Source organism: Dama dama, chromosome 26 (genome assembly GCF_033118175.1).
Source record: "Dama dama isolate Ldn47 chromosome 26, ASM3311817v1, whole genome shotgun sequence".
Lineage (NCBI taxonomy): Eukaryota > Metazoa > Chordata > Mammalia > Artiodactyla > Cervidae > Dama > Dama dama.
In genome coordinates, this window is record NC_083706.1 from 49,830,477 (window position 1) to 49,849,696 (window position 19,220).

Below are 19,220 nucleotides of genomic sequence, written 5' to 3' on the forward strand. Positions count from 1 at the left end.
ATGGGATTCCCCAGGCAAGAATCCTGGAGTGGGTTGCTATGCCCTCCTCCAGGGGATCTTCCCGACCCAGGGATAGAACCCAGGTCTCCTGCATCTCCTGCATTGCAGGTGGATTCTTTACCACTGAGCCACCGAGGAAGCCCCTGACTGATCTTAAAAATACATAAAATAGACATATTGGTCATCAGATGCATTATACTCCGAAACGAACCAGATATTTTTCAGTCAATTTTCTGATCCAATCAGGCTGTTTGTCCTTCAGTCTTACAACACAGAGTTTTTCTGAAGACCATTTGAAATCAAGCAGCATTTTCTGTGATTTCTTTTTTTCCCAACTTTTTATTTTGAAAATTTTCAAACCTAGAGTAAGACGACAGAATGCCACAATGACTACCCCTACCCCATCACCTAGATGCACCAACCATTACACTTTGTCACGATGGCTTGATGGAACAGCAGTTCACCTTGGAGTCATACGGGATGACCCTTGAGAAGGGTGAGAAGAGCCTCACGCAGGCCAAGACGCTCTGGTTTCATGCCGACAGGTGACTGCTCAGTCGTCAGGCATGTCGAGATTCTCCGGGCCTCTGTTTGGCTGAGGCTAGACTGCTCTTTCTAGATTAAGAAACAAGGGAGGTTAATTGAGGAAAAGTGTGCGTTGCACTTATGCAAATGCACTTAAGAAAATGTCGATGAATTCAGTAAATACATGGACTTCCCTGGTGGTCCAATCGTTAAGGATCTGCCTTCCAATGCAGGAAACATGGGTTCAATTCCTGGGCAGGGAACTAAGCCCACGTGTTGCAACTAGAGAAAGCCAGCATACACGCCACAGTGAAGACCCAGTGCAGCCAAAAAGAAAACATTCAGTAAATAGAAAAAGAAAGAAAGAAAGTGAAGTAGCTCTGTTGTTTCCGACTCTTTGCAACCCCTTGGACTGTAGCCTACAAGGCTCCTCCATCCATGGGATTCTCCAGGCAAGAATACTTGGAGTGGGTTGCCAGTTCCTTCTCCAGGGCATCTTCACAACCCAGGGATCGAATCCTGGTCTCCCGCATTGCAGGCAGATGCTTTACCCTCTGAGCCACCAGGGAAGCCCAATAAATAGAAGGTGTATTTTTATTTACTGGAAATCAAGTTTCAAGCAAAACACATCTTACGTTTGCATATATCATACATTCACTCGCCAAATATATATGAAGCTCCTAGCCATACCCAGCACTTTTCTGGACCCAGAACATTACAGCACAGCCAAGCTCAGACCTCACAACCTTCACCACGGAGGGACGGGGACCAGTGACGAACTAGAACAGAGATGCCACACTGGGATGTGTGATCTGGAGGAAATGAAACGGGGCAATACTCAGGGCGAGGTTAGTGACTCCAGCTCATCCCTCAGAGCCATGGGCCCAGCGAATGGAAAGAGCCAGAAAAACATGTTCCAGATACAAACAGAAGGAACGGGGTGGGGGGCGGAGAGGAGGAGGAGGTGAGCCCATAAACCATCAGGCCCTGATGCATAAGGTCTCACTAGGCCTGGAAAAGAGCTTGAATTACATTCTAAATTCCGAGGAAAATCAGTAGGTTTTTATGCCGAGAAAGGCTACGATCTGAAAGAAGTTGCAAAAATCCCTCTGGCCGTTGTGCAAAAACAGCGGTTATAGGCTGTGTATTAGTTTCTACAGGATGCTGTAACAAAGCACCACAAACTGGGGGGAGGTGGGGAGGGTTAAAACAACAGAAATCTATTATCTCCCAGTTCTGGAGGCCAGAAGGGCAAAATCAAGGAGTTGAGAGGTCTTGTTCCCTCCAAAGTCTCTAGGGGAAAAGGCTTCCTTGCTTCCTCCAGCTCCTGGTGGTCCCATGGGGTCCAGAGACAGACTGGGACCTGGGCCCCTTTGCTGCAGTGTTGCAAAGCTTGCACCTGGACACGCCTCTCCTCTAACTACAGAATACAAAGAAACTATAAGGGACTAAAAATAACTGTATGCATGCCCAGTTAGGGCAAATTCTGGACCAAAAGTTACCAAAAAATCCAGCTGCCATTTCTGAGGAGCTGGAAGCACAAAACTGGGTGTTGGGAACGAAAGCAGGGTACCACACATGTCCCCTGCACTCAACACCACAAAGGGGTGGGCAGACCACCTAGGCCACCCCTCCAGCCTGACCCTAAACACACCCCTACCCTCACCCTATATAAGGCACAATATAAAGGAGCAAGCTTGCCCTCCCCCATCCCATGGGAGGGAGCAAGGAAGCCTGTTACTTGTTTTTGCTCCCTCTTGCAGCCAGCTCAGGAGCCCCAATAAACCCTTGCCTGAATTTTTTTCTTTTTTTTTTTTTTTTAACATCAAGGCAATTTATTAACAGAAAACAATAACTTGAGGTGTCCAGTTCACAGATAGCGACCACAGTGATCCCCCCTTCTCGCGGGAGAGGGATTGGGTGTAACATCCTCTATCCGCCCAACCTCCACCCCTGAGCGGGCAAGGGCTCCGAGCGCTGCCTGGGCCCCTGGCCCAGGAGTCTTGGTCCTATTTCCTCCTGTGGCCCGGAGTTTGATGTGAAGGGCAATGATGCCCAGCTCCTTGCATCTCAGGGCTACACCCTGGGCAGCCAAAGTGGCAGCATGTGACGAGGACCATCTCGGTCATCGCTTCATCCCACCAGTTACACGACAGATGGTTTCCTTGCCAGAAAGATCAGTGACATGGACATAAGTGTCACTGAAGCAAGCAAAGGTGTAGCACACACCAAATACGTTTTCTCCTTCAGCCACCTGAGGGCTGAGGCTGATGACCTGTTCTTCCTTCTTTTCTTTCCCCTTGCGAGGTGTCATTTCTGCGTGTCTTCTCCAGACTCCCTCACCAGAAAGAGAGCCTAAATTTCTTGTCTGGCCTCTTGTTGTTGTTGTTTAGTCACTAAGTCATGTCTGATTCTTTGACACCCCATGGACGGTAGCCCACCAGACTCCTCTGTCCATAAGGATTTCCCAGGCAAGGTTACTGGAGTGGGTTGCCATTTCCTTCTCCAAGGGATCTTCCTGGACCAGGGGTTGAACCTGGGTCTCCTGCATGGGCAGGTGGGTTCTTTACCACTGAGCCACCACCTCTAGTCAATTTCTATTGACTGGGGAAGGGCAAGAACTGAGTCAGTATCAGTCCTGGGTTCATGGCAGCATCATCACAGTCTCTGCCTCCATCCTCACATGGCCGTCTTCCCTGTGTGTGTGTTTCCATGTCTCTTCTGCTCTCAAGGATGCCAGCCAGATAGGATTAGGGCTAACCCTAATGATTTCATTTTCACTTGGTTGCAACTGCAAAGATCCTATTTCTAAATAAGGGCACATTTAAAATTTCCAGGGGTTGGGATTTCAATTACCTTTTAGGGGGACACAGTGGGCAGGGGCACAGGAAGAAGTGAGGGGTTCTTTGGGGCTCCTGCAGTGTCCAGATAGGAGAAAGGCTGCTGCAATTCTTGGACAATGAATGGGGGAAAAGAGGGACGATTTTGTAAATCTACCCACAAGACTTACGGAGAGTGAGAGCAAGAGAGCCATCAAGAGTGCCTTCTAGAATTTCAGATGACAAAACTAGGAAGATAGTGCGGCCATTCACGAGATGGAAAAGTTAAGAGAAGGATCAGGTTTGGAGTAAAAATCAGTAGCTGTATTTGGAGCATGTTCAACTTGAGATGCCCTTGAGTTGCACCTATGGAGCAATCAAGGAAACTCTTGAATCTGCAAGTCTGGGTCTTAGGGGAGAAGTCAGGACTAGATGTGTGAATTTGGAAATTAACAGCATGGGGGATCTTCATTTTCTTTTTAATATTTATTTGTTTGTTTTTGGCTGCAGTGGTTCTTCATTGCTGGGCATAGGTTTCTCCAGTCGCCGCTAGTGGGGGCTACTCCTCATTGTGGTGTGCGGGGGTTTCTCATTCCAGTGGCTCCTCTTGCTATGGAGCACAAGCCCTAGGGTCAGTAACTGCGGGCTCTAGAGTGTGGGCTCAGTAGTTGTGGTACAAGAGCTTAGTTGCCCCTCGGCATGTGGAATCGTCCCAGATCAGGGATGGAACCTGTGTCCCCTGCACTGGCAGGCAGATTCTTAACTGCTGGACCATCAGGGAAGTCCTTAATTTGCATTTCATCATGAGTAGGATAGTTGAGACTTTGAATGAGAAAATGATTTTGAAAAAAATGATAAAGACTAGTTTAATCATCAAGATGTTTCCAGAGAGTAATTACTTGATGTGAAGAAAATGAAAGTGTTAGTCACTCAGTCGTGCCTGACTCTTTGCAACCCCAATGACTGTAGCCCACCAGGCTCCTCTGTCCATGGGGTTCTCTAGGCAAGAATACTGCAGTGAGTAGCCATTCTCTTCTCCAAGAGATCTTCCCAACCCAAGGATTGAACCCAGGTCTCCTGCATTGCAGGCAGATTCTTGACCCAACGAGCCACCCAGGAAGCCCAATTACTTGAAGCTTCATAGCTAAACAGAGAACGTTGTGGAGTCACTGGCCGATGGTTTAGTTTACTCGGATATTAGGAAGTGAGGGGACCATGCATTGCTGGCTTTGTTACTCTGCGACTTGTGAGCCCTGGAATTTGGTTATTAATCAAGGAGAAGTGAGTCCTGTGTGACATGACAAAAAATATTTTGAACAACTGTTCTTAAATCCAAAATAATCCCATAAGAAAAAGCCTGGCTCCATTTGGTGATGTTTGACTGCTGACAGCTTCTAAGCCTCATCCTTCCGGCCAACCCCTCTATCACATGGAGCAAGAAAGCCTGAGTGCTCCCTCTTTCGGCACAAGTGTCCCTTTGGACCAGAGGGACAGTCCAACCACGGAAGCTTTTCCCACGCCTGGACCTTCACTTGGCCCCACCCCAAGAAGCCCCAGGCCAGTCTCTCGTCCTTGCTCTCTCAAGACATGTCTGGACCAGCTTGAGAAACCTGTTCTGCTCTTCCCAAATGCCTGATTATGTGGGCAATAACATTTTCATACACCCTTCTGCTGTGAGTGTGGCATCATCAGTCTTAGCATCCAAACCCAGGGCCAGGTGGGATTCCAGCTCATTTGTTCAAAGCGGCTAAAATGAAACCCTGGAATCAGCCGTAGTGTTTAGGGAAGAAAAGGACCATTTACCACTCCAACAGAAAAGACAGGAAGCAGCTGGGAAGTCTGATGAAACGGTGTCCGATAAAACAGCTGGATCCACAGGAGAGGAACCTGCGAGCCCAGGGCCATTCGATGAGGCCCCAACACCCCCTTGCAGAGGGAGCATAGAGCCTCACCAGCAAAGAGTAAGAGCAGGCTGGTAGCTGAGCCGTGTTCCGATACAAATCAGAATCTCAATTTGAAAGAGAAAAGTGAAAGTCACTCAGTCGTGTCTGACTTTTTGCAACTCTATAATACAATCTGTGGAATTCTCCAGGCCAGAATACTGGAGTGGGTAGCCTTTCCCTTCTCCAGGGGATCTTGCAGGCCGATTCTTTACTGGCTGAGTCACGAGGGAAGCCCAAGAATACTGGAGTGGGTAGCCTATCCCTTCTCCAGCAGATCTTCCCGACCCAAGAATCAAACTGGGTCTCCTGCATTGCAGCCGGATTCTTTACCAACTGAGCGATCAGGGAAGCCCCTTGAAATAGGAAGGTTAGTAAATTATAGAAGCTTGCTTCTCGTGTTTGGGGGCCAGAGGATGGGTGGGGAGGCCCAGGAGATGAAGACAGCGCATGAGGTATAAAAATCACATCCTCCAACTTGTAAAACAAGACAAGTGACCGTGTTACCTGGAAAGCATACACCTCTGTGGTTTAAACCGTGTTTTGTCTAAACCAGCGGTCCCCAACCTTTTGGCACCAGGGATCGGTTTCGTGGAAGACAGTTTTTCCATGGACGGGGATGGGGGGATACTTTTGGGTTTGCCTGCTGCTCACTTCCTGCCATGCGACCCATGTCCTAATGGGCCATGGACTGGTCTGTGGCCCCAGGGTTGGGGGCCCATGTTCTAAACCACTCACAGTTTTCAGGTTAAGCCTTCTCAGAGTTGGTAATCTCTAAACATGTGTTGTAACTTGATTCTACACCCTGGTTTTTGTACTCCTTTGTAGGAAATATGCACCAGATTATAGAAAGGCTCAGTCAGGATGGGGCATGGGGTGGGGGGGGTGGGGGGGTTGGGTATGGTTTCTGGTGCAAAGGTCTCCACGGAGAACATGAGAAAACACTCTTTGTGTTGGTGCAGAAAGGGAGGGGGGCAGGGAAGGACAATCAGGGAACTTTGGGTGATGCTGCAGAAAGGATGTGAGAGCTGAGTTCCAGCCCCACTTCTGTAACTGACCTTAGGAAGCTCATTTAACATCTCACTTCCTCAATTTCTCCTCCATAAAAAAAAGAGCAAGGTTCAAGTGGATGGTCTCTAAGGTCTGAAATCACTACACTTCCATAATTCATGGCCTCTAAGCCAAAGACGTCAGGCTTAAAATGTTACAAAGAACAGAGATGTGGCCAGATACAATCCCCTTCTAGCGTGACTTGTTTGTAGCCTGTGAATCCATCTGAATAAGGTTCCAGGTTTCAGATCCTACCAGATCCCCCAGTAATTCCTGGGGGACCGCAACCCTGTTATTTCCAGGGCTGGAGTCAATGGGCACCAGCCTCTCCTGTCTCTGCCACACACCCCTTTGGAAACCACTCCAGTCACGAGGCGAACGGGAAATAACTCAGATCTTCCAGCTCCCGCGGACACTGTACGCGGTTTCTCCATGGGAGCTGCCAAGATGCTAAGCTCCTCTCTGCAGTTTTAAGTGGCTGCTCTCGAAGAGACCAAGCAAGATGAGTGATGCAGCAAGGCCAGCCCCAAAGCACAGAGCGACGGAAGCCAAAGCCGACTTAAGCTCACAGAATGTGGACCAGGAAAAGGCTGGTTTCCTCTTCGTTTTGAAGGCACGAGAGACACTCCTGAGAACCAAGCAGTCAAGCTAACCCTGCTTGGAAGGGTCTATATTCTAATGCTTTCTACATTATGCTTTTGGCCAGCCAGCCACCTGGCACATCTGTTTCCAGCTACGAAACTGTTCTTGGAAAACACTCTGGCACACGCTCTGTTCTCCCCTCCACTCGCATCCTGTCCTCAGACCACCTCCTCTCCTCCAGGACCCCAGGAAAACCAAGACAAAACCAGAAGCCCAGGAAAACCAAGACAAAGGTGCCATCCCTGGTGAAGAAGAACTGAACCAGGTCCTATTGACTCATGTTAAGACTCTGCAGAAGTCACTGCTAATTTACATCTAAGTTGCATCCACTTATACTGGAAATAAAGTCAGGCTTTGCTTCCTGACATTGTGGCTTTTTCCATGCATGCATGCTAACTTGCTTCAGTTATGTCCGACTCTGCGCGACCCCATGGACTGCAGCCTGCCAGGCTCCTCTGTCCATGGGATTCTCCAGGCAGGAATACTGAAGTGGGTTGCCATGGCCTTCTCCAGGGGATCTTACCGACCCAGGGATCAAAACTGTCTCTTACGTCTACCTGCATTAGCAGGAGGCTTCTTTACCACCAGCACCACCTAGGAAGCCATTGGGTGCCAAATCATGAGCCACGGTCTTCTTTCTTGGGATGGATATATTGTTATGGAATTGCTCCTCCCTCTTCCCTGCAAATGGAGAGAACTACCCTGCCCCACCTCCCACCCAATGTTTAAGCCCTTTGACCCCTTCTTTTGTCTACAAAGTGCTTCATCCACATGGAGAGGGTGACAGGCCTGAGAAGCTGAGGGACATCATGCCTGGCCTAAAGAAAGAGGATTTTCACTTTTAATTACAGAATAGACCCACAGGATTAGTGCTTCTGAGAGGGTAACAGGCAGGAAGGCCAGGGGTCTCCAAATGGAGGAAATAGGCTGCAAGTGTCAGACACTTTTTCTCTCTCCCTTAAGCAGCAGGAAGAAACCAACTACAAGGGTCAGATTTTTTTCCCTTCTCCATACAAAATCAAAAGGAGGTTTCTCTATGGAAATGTTTTTCTTAAGCTATGTTAATGAAACTGTGTATTTGTTTTGGAATTTGCCTTTCTTCAAAATGGTTCCACCTAAGACTAACTTTTCTTCTTTTCTCAAACCTGGGGCCGATAATAGCTCAACAAACCAGTATTCGTATCAATTGTTTTATGGCTGGGGGATGACACACCTCCGGCCATCCTGTCTCAAAAATGCACATTGTGGGGGAGGGGCCCGCTGACCTCAAGGTCAGCCTTGAGATGTCTCTTTTCTCTGGTTAACAGCTTTCTAACAGACAGAAGACAGCTTGCTGAAGACTAGCAAGGGGGCACTCTCCATTCCCTTCTGATGTTTGTGTCAGAACTTTTCTCTGTCCCTTTTCATATTTAATAAAAATCTGCTACACAAAAGCTCTTGAGTGATCAAGCCTGGTCCCTGATCCCGAAGTTAAATCTTCTTCTTCGGAGATCACGAATCCGACCCCGTTCACCGTAAGCTATATCATTTCCCTCATAATTATTCCTGCATTTACATAATTTGATGAACCAGTCAAATACGGGAGGTGCATTCAGTCTCTGGGGGACTAGAATTAAGAGTGAGAGGTGTCCCTCTGGTTTAAGAGGAGTCCATGGTGAGCAGGCCACCTCTGCTGAGAAGTTCCTGTTCCAGAAAGACTGGGTCCCCCACAGCACTGGAGTAGGGGAGATGCACACACAATCACACGTCACTCAGAGGAACAAGTCCATGATTCATACATAGATGACAACATCAAGACACTGGGCAGGGACTTTCCTTGTCTGGCAGGTAAGACTTTGTTACTCCTAATGCAGAAACCTGGTCCCTGGCCAGGGAACTAGATCCCATATGCCTCAAGTAAGAATCCACATGTTGCAACTAAGGCCTGCTGCTGCTGCTGCTAAGTCACTTCAGTCATGTCCAACTCTGTGCGACCCCATAGACGGCAGCCCACCAGCCTCCCCTGTCCCTGGGATTCTCCAGGCAAGAACACTGCAGTGGGTTGCCATTTCCTTCTCCAACGCAGGAAAGGAAAAGTGAAAGTGAAGTCGCTCAGTTGTGTCTGACTCTTAGTGACCCCATGGACTGCAGCCTACCAGGCTCCTCCGTCCATGGGATTTTCCAGGCGAGAGTACTGGAGTGGGCTGTCATTGCCTTCTCCAGCAACTAAGGCCTGGCACAGCCTAAATAAGCAAATAAATAAAATATTTTTAAAAAATAACAATAACCATTACTCCCCCTAGTCCTGGGCGTTGCCAGGCACTGTGCTGGTCCTTCACCTCTCTGCTCCCAGATTCTTCACTTTGGTCCCTTCTTTGCTGCCCTTCCTTCCCCAGCCCTGAGACCCCCATCCAAAAAGTCCCTCTGACAGATGTCAGTGCATTTGCGTTCAAAAGGATGGATAATGTGACTGAATAGCCCACATATTTGGACTACAAGTTTTCTAGGAAAATACTGGTCATAGGAAAAATGATTCTTCTTAAAATCACAAGAATAAAAAGCAAAAATGGTGAGCAATACCATTTAGGCATGTGAGTCAGTGATAATGTTAGCTTCTTCAGTCTTCAGATCAAAATGTAGAGTAAATACATTGTAATAACTGTTAGCATCCCCACTTTGGACTTTGCTGATGATGCAGTGCATAAGAATCCACCTGCCAATTCAGGAGACATGGGAGTCTCAGTTTCAATCCCTGGGTCAGGGAGATCCTCTGGAGAAGGAAATGGCAACCCACTCAGTATTCTTGGAAATGCCACAGACAGAGAAGACTGGTGGGCTACAGGCCACAAGGTCGCAAAGAGTTGGACACAAGTGAGCGCACACAGGACCCCGTTTCACAGGTGGGGACATTGGAACAACAGTGAATGCAAACTATTTGTATGGCTCCAAAGATTTGTCAAGTGTGAGTGTAAAGCTATGCTCAAGTCATCCAGGGGGTAAAACCTAGAGGCCACACCTGGAGACAGTGCCCTGCAGACAGAGGCCAAGTCACTTATCACACAGAACTGTCTAACCCACACTCCTCAGAAGATGCAGGTTCAGTGTCATCAAGGGGAATTTTTATTATCTGAACCAGAGCCAGAATTCCATGAGGGAGGGAGGTAAGCCTCACGAGTTGCTCTGAGTAGAAGGTGAAGATCTAGTGGAATATCTGCATGGAGAAGCCTGGGCCACCCAGACAGGCACAGTCGGGTGGGGGGGACCGTGGGGGAACCAGAGATCAGACAAGGAGACGAGAGAAGGCAGGAGGGGAGGAGAGGAAGCAAGGATGTGAGTGGGGGGAGGCAGAGCCAGAGGCAGTGAGATGGTAACCAGTGGAATACCCGTGGAGCAGGGCCATGAGAAACCTCCCTGGCCAGAGGCTGAAAGCGCTCAAGGATAAAAATGTCTGATGTCAAACACCGGATGATATCACTTATAATATGTGCAATCGCAACTGTAACACGGATGGGACTTGCCTGGTGGTCCAGTGGTTAGGACTTGGCGCTTTCACTGCTGAAGCCCTGGTTCGATCCCTCCTGGGGGAACTAAGAGCTCTCAAATTGCGAGGTTCAGCCTATATATAAATAAATAAACAAGCAAATAAGTAAATAAAATGCGAACACATCTATGAAACAGAAACAGACTTACAGACCTAGAGAACAGACAGTGGTTGCCAAGCAGGCTAGGGTTGTAGTGGAGGGATGGATTGAGAGTTTGAGGTTGGCAGGTGCAAACTACTACACCCAGAATGGAAAAACAGCCAGGTCCTACAGGAGGGCACAGGAAACTAGATTCTATATCTGTAATAAACCATAATGGGAAAGAGTATGAAAAAGAATATACACATGTGTAACTGGATCACTTTGCTGTACATCAGAACCAAATACAACATGGTAAATCAACTAGACTTCAAAAAATTTTTTTAAATGTCTGACATAACTTTTAGGTTCTACGCTGTGGTACCAGGGTTAAAACTTGACGTTAGTGTTTTGAATGTTTCAAATGTTATTCATTTTCTTCCTTCTATCAAATCTCATCTCACATTTCAACCCTGACCACCCCTGATGCTCCACACCTGATCCTGTCAAACAAGGTACCTTGATCCTTTCTGGCATAAAACAGTCTGTTTCACATTATAACCACCCCTTTCCAAGTCCTTCTTCACCTCGTTTCTCCTCGGCTTCTCCCCAGACTTCATGACCATGTGTGTATGTGTTTGTGTGTGTTCAGTTGATGACAATGTCTGTTCTGGTTCTCACGGCTGCTATGCCGACATCTCTCGGACCTCCGGCTTCAACTGCCAGGTTCTCAGCAATTTTAACGTTCTCATGTGTATGATGAAATCCAGCACCTGACAAAATGCGCTCATTGGCTGGCAGGGGCACTGCCGGCCACCTCATCAAGTTCTCTCCTCTTGAACGTAGCTAACAAGCCTCCTTGGAAGCCTGACATTGCCTTCAGAATCATTAAAGACCACGCATGAAATATCAGCCTCTGGCAAAACGAACTCCAAATAGTTCCTGATTGCTAAGTATGGTGTAACAGCGCTGCTGGCAAGGGATGAAACTAATCTCATGCAAATAACTAACTGGCCTCGGTGTAACTGTGACCTTGGGCAGCTGAGCCCTGAAGAGCACGAGGTGCCTTCTAGCTGGAGCACTTCAGAACTTAGAGGCCGTCCCGGCTGCTGAATCAGAAAGGTCTTGTCCCGAGGGATTAACCTCCCCCATGTTCCACACTCAAATGTAATTTTAGCTAGAAACCTGAGCCTGGACACCCATGGTCCTACAAGCCCGGAGTGAAAATCTATTGCCAAAAACCTGATTGGGTTTTTCCAGAAAGAGCCTAATTGCAGATTTAGAAGTGTCTTATGTTCCTCTGATTGCCTCCTAGCCTCTTCCCCATTCCACTCCACCAGATCCTTCCAAAAAGGGGGAAATGAGAGCTCTTGCAGTCCACCAGAGCAAACCTCCTGATGCATTTGGCATCTCGGGTCTGCAGAAGATACTCATGGCTAAGAAAGATGCTGAAAACTGCTGCCCTGGACAAACCTCACCCTCATCAGAACCAGTTAAGAAAAAGGGAAGAAAGGGCACTAATTTTAATGTGTACAAGCAGTGCTGGGCAGTAGCATAGCATAACTTGTTTGTATGGTATCTCTGTGTTAAAATCAAGAACACACAGGCTCAGAGAGGCTTCTGACCATGTACACAATCGTAGCAGTAGGAAGGCTATGATTTGAACTTTTGCATCTGAAGCAGAAGCTTGTGCTACTTCCACTAGATCCATAGCTCTGTGGGGTACTTGACTACAAGGCAGATGAAAAAAGAAGTGGTTTTTTAAAATACACACCTTTATCAGACTGAAGAAGTTTCCTTCTGTTCCTAGTTAACAGAGGTTTTATTGTAAATGGCTATTGAATTTATCAGATGCTCTCTCTCAGTCTACTGAGATGAAAATACGATTTGGTTTTGGTTTGTTTTGTGGGAAAGGGGTTTAAGTTTGTGAATTATATAGATTGATTTTCAGGTTTCATGACAACTTTGCACTCCTGGAATAAATGTATTATTCAACTTAATATATAATTGCTAAAATTGTGTTGAGAATTTTTACAACTCTTCTCATGATAATATTCTTTCCTTATAATGTCTTTGTCTGGTTTTATTATTGTTTATCTTTTTCTTTTTTTCTTTGGCCATGCAGGAGCTTAGTTCGTTCACCAGGGATGGAATTCAAGCCGCTTGCATTGGAAGTACAGAGTCTTAAGCACTGGATCCTCAGGGGAGTCCCCACCATTTATAGAAGGTAGTGTTAACCTCATAATGATTCCCTGGGGGTGCAGATAGTAGAGAATCCCCCTACAATGTGGGAGACCTGGGTTTGATCCCTGGGTCAGGAAAATCCCCTGGAGAAGGGAACGGCAACCCACTCCAGTATTCTTGCCTGGAGAACTCCATGGACAGAGGAGCCCGGTAGAATACAGTCCATGGGGTCGCAAAGAATCAGACACAACTAAACAACTAACACTCTCACTTTTCAGCCTCATAGAATGACTTGTGAAGTATTATTTCCTTTTTCTTCAATTGTCTGAAAGACTTCAGGTAGAATTGACATAATTTTTCTGTAAATGTTTGGTATGGTTCCTGAGTGAAGCATCTGGGCCTGAAATTTCCTTTGTGAGAAGTTTATAACTACAAATTCAACTTTTTAAATAGACATCGGACAGTTTGGGTGATTTGTCTCTTTTTGGGTGGTTTTGATAGCTTGTGTCTTTCAAGGAAAGTATCCATTTCATCTAAGTTGTCAAATTTATTAGAATAAGGTTGTTCAGAATAGTCTTCCATTATCCTTTAGTATCTGTAGGATCTGTAATGATATCACATCTCTCATTTTTTTATATTGGTAATTTCTGTCTGCTCTCTTCTCTTCCTGATTAGTATGACTAAGGTTTATCAATTTGATTGATTTTCTCAAAGAAGCAGCTTTTGGCTTATTAATATTCTCTACTGTTCTTGAAGTTTATTTCAGTAATTTTTACAGTTTCCTTTCTTCTGCTTACTTATTTTGCTCTTTTTGTTTGCTTGTTTCCTAAGTAGGAAGTAGAATTCATTGATTTTGAGAACTTTCTTGTTTACAAAATATAGGCATTCAGTGCCCTGAATTTCCTAGTAAGTACTGAATTAGTGGCATGTCATAAATTTTTATATATTGCATTTTCATTTTAGTTCAGTGAAAAACACTTTCTAATTTCTCTTTTGAACACTTCTTTGATCCCAGAGTTTTTTTTTTTACAAGTGTGTTGTTTAATTGCCAAACATCTAGGAACTTTCCAGAGACCTTCCTGTTACTGACATCTAATATAATTCTATTATGATCAGAGAGCATACACTGATAACTAGAATTCTCATTGATGTATTCAGACTTCTTTTAGGGCCCCTTCATGGTTTTTCTTAAGGACTGTTCTACGTTCACTTGAAACGAATGTGTACACTGATGTGGTTATGTGGAATGCTAGTCAGATCAAGTTGGCTAATAGTGTTTGCTCAGGTCTGCTTCTATACCCTTGGCAGTTTTTTGTCTACTTGTTCTATTCATTATTGAGAGAGGGACATTGAAAATTTGGACATGGGAACTTCTGAGTGAAAGAATCAACTTTCCAGGGCTTCCCTGGTGGCCCAGGGGTTAGCACTTTGCCTTCTAATGCTGGGGGTGTGGTTTGATCCCTGGGCAGAGAGCTAAAATCCTACATGTCTGATGGCCAAAAAAACAAAACATAAAGCAGAAATAATATTGTAACAAATTCAATAAATTATCCACATTAAAAAAAAAATCCACCTTCCAATGCAGGGGACATGGGTTCCATCCCTGGTTGGGGAACTAAGATCCCACATGCTTCACGGCAACTAAGCACGTCAACTAGAGAGCATACGCGCCCAAAGGAAGAGCCTGTGTGCCACAACTAAGACCCAACGCAGCCAAAAACAAGTATTCTTTTAGGGAAAAAGAAATCTCTGACATGATTGTTGCTGGCTATTTCTCTTTGCAATCCTACCAGTTCTTGTGCTATATATATTGAAGCTCAGTTATTAGGTGCATAAACGTTTATGATTGTAATGACCTCTTGATGAACTAACACCTTTATCATTATGAAATGACCTTCTTTATTTCTGTTAATCTACCTTGTTCTAAAATCCATATTGTCTGATATTAATGTAGTCACCCCTGCTTTCTGATTAGTGTTAGCATGATATATCTCTTTTCATAGTTTCACTTTTAACCTGTTTGTCAATTTATAATTAAAGTGTGCTTCTTGTAGACAGCATACAGTTCAGTCTCACTTTTTATCTGATCCAATAATCTCTTTGACTTAATTGAAGTAGGTACTAGTTTGCCAGGGCTGCTGTGACAAAGAGCAACAAAGTAAGTGGCTTGAACAACAGAAACTTACTGTCATACAATTCTGAAGGCCAGCAAATTTTGCACTGTTTCCAGTGCTCTGTAACAACCTAGAGGGGAGGGGTGGGGTGGGGGGTGGAAGAAGGTTCAAGACGGACAGGACATATGTATACCTATGGTTGAACCATGCTGATGTATGGCAGAAACCAACACAATATTGTAAAGCAATTATACTTCAATTTAAAATGAATTTAAAAAAGAAAGAGGGAAATTAAAATAATTTTTTTCATGGTTTCTATTTCTGGGCCTTCAGTCTTTTCACTAAACCATTCTTCTACAATGTCTTATTTGTTATCAGTCCCATCCAGTGTATTTTTCATCTGAGACATTGCAGTTTTCATCACTAGAAGCTATACTATAGTTTTTTTTTTTTATAGTTTTTTTATAATTTCCATGTCTCTAACTTTCAAACATACAGAAAACAGTAATATTAATCTTTAATATCTTTGTCTGTTCATTCTAATCTGACTATAGTCAGTTCTGGGTTATTTTTAATTGATTGATTTTTCATTATGAGTTGCATTTCCTTCTTCCTAGCATGCTTGGGAATTTGTAATTAGGTGTCACATATTTCAAATTCTAATTCATTAGGCAGTGTCTATTTTTGTATGCCCATAAATTTTCTTTAAGTTTGTTCTGGGATGCAATTAGATTTCTTAGAATCTGCTTGATCCTTTTGGGTCTTGCATTTAAGCCTTATCAAGCAAGACCAAAACAGTGTTTAGTCTAGAATTAATTATTCCCCACTATTGTGATCAATGAGCAACCTCGTAATCAGATCCTTCCGCGTACTCTATCCAATTCTCCATGAGTTACGAGCTTTTTCAGTCTGGCTGGAGGGAACAGGCATTATTCTTGGCCCTGGGTAGACAGTGGGTATTGTTTCCTCTATCGGCTTCAGAGAGTTTTCTCCTGATCTCAGGCATCACCCATCCCTGTCTCAGCCACACAGGATAAAGGCAGGAGACCCCTCAGGCCCTTCCCAGCCTCCTGAATCTGGGTACCTGTGGGCCTGGCCGGTTGTATCTGTTGGCCTGGCGGGTCTGGTATCACACCATAAGGAGACAGAACTTCTCCTGCCACAGTTAGAACATTTGACCTATGACTCTCACCTCCCCCCATCCTATTTGCTTCTGGATGCTCACCTTCAGCTGGACAAACCCCTGTCTGTTCCCTGTCTGGCCTCACTCTCCCAAGTGATAATGGCAGCGGGCCTAACTGGGCAGTACCCAAGGATGAGGTAGGAGAAGGGGTGGGGTCCCTCTTACTTGAAGCTGGCTGGTGATCATGAGAGAGGTTCATCTTTGAGTGGAGCCAAGTCTAAATGAGTAACTGGTTCAGATCCAATGTGAGAAAGAAAGGGGAGTTTAGTGAGGTCAGAAGGCTGGTGAAGAAGTGATGGGGGACTTCCCTGTGGTCCAGTGGTTAGGTCCTCCGTGCTTTCATGGAGGCTGAGAGTTTGATCACTGCTACGGGAAATAAGATCCTGAAAGCCGTGTAGCTCAGCCAAAAATTTTAAAATGTTTTTAAAAAGAGAGAGGGTGGGGAAGGGGAGAGTGGGATGAATTGGGAAATTAGGATTGGCATATATACACTACCATGCATAAAATGGATAGCTAGTGGGAACCTACTATAACATACTATAACATAGCTCAGTGCTCTGTGATGACCTAGAGGGGTGGGATGGGGTGGGAGGTGGGAGGGAGATTCAAGAGGGAGGGGACATAGGTATACCTTTGGCTGATTCATATTGATATATGGCAGAAACCAATACAATATTGTAAATCAACTATCCTCCAATTAAAAAATAATCAATTAATTAAAAAAATAAGCACTAGTGTCCAGATGGCCCCAGGCTGGTATCGCTCACGTAATTGACCTGGTTGGTCCCCGGAGGCATTGGAGATGGGGACCTCTGCCACAGGCGGAAGCTTGTACAGGATGAGCAGAGGCTGATGCTCTTTTCTCCTCTTTGTAGACATCACAGACATAATGTCTAAATGGAAGATACTTTTTGGGGAGTGAGGGCATACTAAATTATAAACTGCAAAGACAAAACTCATCATCTTGCATTGAGAGGTACTACTTTTAGCCTTTCCCTCTGGGCTCGTCACCTGCCTCAATTCTCAGGACTATGATCTGTCTTTGGTTCTCTTCTTCATGCTTCAAGACTTTTGTTCTTAAAAGATTCGTTTTAAAACACTTATATATGGACACACAAGTTTTTGGCCACAGCCAAAACTCATTTTCTGCTTTTAAATCAAAATGGTATGGAAAACACATCACCAGGAAATTTTGAACCTTAAGAAAATGCATATTGGAGCACATGTTTTCAATTATATTGAAATGAATTTGAAGCTATGGAGACCCAGCTTGGCACAGTAAACAACTGGCCTGTGATCATCCCCACAACTTTCATCATATGATACAAACCAGCCTTCCAAACAGCCTTCTGAGGTCAGCTTCCAAGTGTCATCTGGCCCAACCCAGGCCTTTGACGAAAAGAGGAAAGTATGTATTATCCACCCCTCAAGCTCACACAGCAGTGAACAACTCGGGACATGAGGTTCAGCTGCTTCATTTGCCTGCACGTTGCATCTCAGAGACACCAACCTGCCTCCTACCATGTTTTGAAACAGGAAAGTCAATTAGGATACAACTTTGTTTTCCTACATGTGTTGGCTTAGAGAGGTGGTTTGCTCTTAACACATACGCAGACTGAGTGAGACTCTTTCCTCAGTTAAAAATGGCACAGTGTTATTTTATGGCCAAGGGTAGTATTTCTTTGAATGTATTAGAGGCTGGAGGATTCCAGGGGCCATCTTTTGAGCAGACTCAAAGGCTACTTGACAAGCCCAATAGAAGTCAAATTAGCATGTACCAGGCAGACTCCAAAAAGCCTTTTGTTTCGATGACATTCCCAACCATTCTTTAAGAGACTAGAAGTTCCTCAGAAGTTCTCACAGACTGCTTCAAGGAGGGAAAAAACCAAGAGTAAGGACTCCGCTCCCAACTCAGGCTTCAACTAGGGCAGCTCTGTTTTAATACTAGCTTATTCTGAGTAACGTTTCATTTAAGGGGGAAAAAATCTGAAGGATAAAGAGTTAGAAAAACCACTGCCTCAGGATAGATACTGTTTGGGCAACCTCTCCTCCAAAAAAAAAAAAAAAATGTATTTTGTTTTTTTTAAAAAATAAGTAACATACATGACCTAACTAACCCTCGCCATCTAGAGCTGTTTGCTTCCAGAACTTAGTTACAGGAATCCAGACATATCATTAGGCTGCTTCTGTTGAGAGATTCCTGCTAGGCTCACATCAGCAAGTTCATAGTGAATCTTCAATTCATCGCGTCTTTTGGAGCTTTTCACATTTTAATCATGAAACTTAGGCAGGATCCCTGGCATCAAGAAAGAGGATCTGACCAAAGCCTCTGCCTATGTGACTCATGTTCAGGTCACATCTAATCTTCGAACCCCTCAAATCATCATCCTAACAAAGAAAGAGTTTGAAAAGTTTTCACACATTTGTATTTCTGCTCATGTGTGTAGCCCACAGTTGAAAACACGAAACACTTGGTTGCCTTTCAGCTGAGAAGTTGACTACCTGTTATAAATATGAATCCTCCTGCAAGCTGACCCAATAAAACATTCTCAACCCCAGCACCTTAGGTAGCTCTGTGTGCGTGTGTGTGTTAAGTCACTTCAGTCATGTCCAACTCTGTGCAACTCTATGGACTGTAGCCTGCCAGGCTCCTCTGTCCATGGGGATTCTCCAGACAAGAATACTGGAGTTGGCTGCCATGCCCTCATCCAGGGGATCTTCCCGACCGAGGGATCGAACCCATGTCTCTCCTCTCTCACATTGGCATCAGGTTCTTTAGCACTAGCACCACCTAGGAGGCTCTTAGGTAACTGGGTGAAGCAAACAGCCAAGTTCAGGATCTAAAGGGAATGGGATACCTTAGATCAATGGGATAGCCCCCACCCCGTGGCTACCCTCCTGCTGGAAGCCCTATAACCACGTTCCTCAAATCTAAAAGTAGAACCTGTGGGACTTCCCTGGTGGTCCAGTGGTTAAGACTCTGCATTCCCAATGGAGGGGAGCTGGGGTCGACCCATGGTCAAGAAACTAGAGCCCACGTGTCGCAACTGAAGATCCGGCCTGTTGCCCCTAAGATCCGGGTGCAGCCAAATAAATAATAAATACCTAACACTAGAACTCATGACGCAACAAGTTCGACTATGCTTTGAGGAACATTTACACTG

General features: G+C 45.2%; 1 pseudogene; it reads right to left on the bottom strand.

Annotated features, from left to right (window-relative positions):
* Positions 1-2,395: 2,395 nt before the first annotated feature.
* On the bottom strand, positions 2,396-2,851 carry LOC133047189 (small ribosomal subunit protein uS11-like; annotated as a pseudogene).
* Positions 2,852-19,220: the final 16,369 nt, after the last annotated feature.